The sequence below is a fragment of the Mandrillus leucophaeus genome, unplaced genomic scaffold (assembly GCF_000951045.1).
Source record: "Mandrillus leucophaeus isolate KB7577 unplaced genomic scaffold, Mleu.le_1.0 Scaffold77, whole genome shotgun sequence".
In the NCBI taxonomy this organism is placed as follows: Eukaryota; Metazoa; Chordata; class Mammalia; order Primates; family Cercopithecidae; genus Mandrillus; species Mandrillus leucophaeus.
In genome coordinates, this window is record NW_012108363.1 from 6,125,774 (window position 1) to 6,127,838 (window position 2,065).

Genomic DNA, 2,065 nt, shown 5'->3' on the forward strand with positions numbered 1-2,065 from the left:
CAGTAAATATGCACTTAGTAGTAAGAGTAATATTATGGGCCCACCAAGGGACAGTTCACCAGACATCAAACCTATGGTAATTATCAAGAGTTATAAGTCATGGTCACTGCCAAGATGGAGTTGGTAGTCTAGGGTGGGGCTTTTTTTTTTTTTCTTTTAACATAATTCAGTGAAATTTAGGTGAATTGTAATGTAAAATGTGTTTCCTACTGAGGATCACAGTAAAAAACATTGGAAACACACTGATTCAAATTCAGTGGAGGCTATTGTCAAAAGCCCCCAAATCCATCCTCCTCATGGCCATCGGAGAGCCATAGAGTCTAGTGCAGGAGGCAGCCATATTATTACTATCATTGCTTGTAAAGGTGTTTGCCAGGCACTGTATTTTGCTGCAGAAGCAAAGGCAATCAAACACACATGTCCTCATCTTTATTTTTGAGGGCTCCCCCATGACCCTCAGAATGAAGGCTCAACACCCTCACCTGACCCAGAAGCCACATCCAGTTCTCACTTCTGACTATCTCTCTGGCTCCCTTCCCCATTGCTCATAACACTCCCCCTCTTCCTCTACAGATGCCCTCCTGACACTAGCTGCCTGGAAACACCTCTCCGTCTTTGAACACTCAGCGTGAGTATCACTTCCTCTGTGCCTTTGTCCCTCTCCTCCAGGCAAAACTAACTGCTTCATGCTTGATCTCCCACAATTACCTTTCTCATCCCCCTTCTTCTGGCACCCTTTCTTGGGGAAAGGGGAAAGATCTTGCCACCTCCCACCCTTTGCCACACGGTGCTAACAACAGGCAGGGCTTGTAGCACAGGCTCTTGATTTTGGCCTAGAATGCCATATTCTGTCTATTGTAATTGATCCAAGGATGACATATAACCCAAGCAAGGCCAATCAAAGTCCGTGAGCCAATATCTTCCCTTCTGTGTTGAGATGGTTTCCACTGGGTCTCGAAAGTGTCCTCAATGTATAGTCTCTAATGTTACAGCACTCTTATTTGTCTACACCCTGTCTCCTTCTTCCACACTATAAATTCCTTCAACACAGGGACTGTTCTTTTTTATTTAAAAAGTATGTTTACCAGGTATGGAGGCTCATATGTGTAATCCTAGAACTTTGGGAGGCTGAGGCAGAAGGATCACTTGAGGCCAGGAGTTTGAGGCCTGCCTGGGCAACGGAGCAAGCCCTCATCTCCATTTTAAGAAAAAAAAAGTGTATGAATCTGTACGTGTAAAAACTAATATGTTCTCTTTACAGGATATTTGTTGGCAATTTCTCTGTAGAAGATTTTGAAAACACACAAAAAAGTTGTTGAACACCTGTAATCCTCTCTCTCCCAAATGTATTTTAAAACAGTCTTTTTACAATGCAGATACACATAGTACTCACATTTTACACAATTAGAATATAATTGAACATGTGATTTTAAATTCATATTTTTCTCTTAGTAATCTACTGTGAAAACGTTTTCATGTTACTAGATATTTTCCACATAATTTTTATGCGTCGTCTATTATTCTGTCATGTGGACAAAATGTATCATGGTCTATTAATCAACTTTTATCAGAAATTTTGGTGGTTTTTAAGAGCCTAGGAGAACAAAAAAAGAAGGAAATAAAACACTTTTTTTTTTTGAGATGGAGTTTTACTCTTGTTGCCCAAGCTGGAGTGCAGTGACGCGATCTCAGCTCACCACAACCTCCGCCTCTCAGGTTCAAGTGATTCTCCTGCCTCAGCCTCCTGACTAGCTGGGATTACAGGCATGCACCCCATGCCCGGCTAATTTTGTATTTTTAGTAGAGATGGAGTTTCTCCATGTTGGCCAGGCTGGTCTTGAACTCCCGGCCTCAGGTGATCCACCTGCCTTGGCCTCCCAAAGTGCTGGGATTACAGACATGAGCCACTGTGCCCGGCCTAATAAAACACATTATTTAAAAAAGAAATTTTGGTAGTTTCTACTTCTATTATGAAAAAGACTTGATACTACAAAGAATGGTCTCTTTACTAAATGATGCTGAATCAGTAAGATATCTATATGGTGAGTGCATTTGTTATCTATTG

General features: G+C 41.5%; 1 pseudogene across 1 annotated transcript in view; it reads right to left on the reverse strand.

Moving 5' to 3' along the window:
* Positions 1-253: 253 nt before the first annotated feature.
* The window catches only part of LOC105529552, a 12,781-nt pseudogene continuing 10,969 nt past the window's right edge, over positions 254-2,065 (reverse strand). The window contains exon 2 of the transcript XR_001004527.1: positions 254-389. The product of XR_001004527.1 is annotated as a 60S ribosomal protein L14 pseudogene (transcript). The remainder of the gene's footprint in view (positions 390-2,065) is intronic.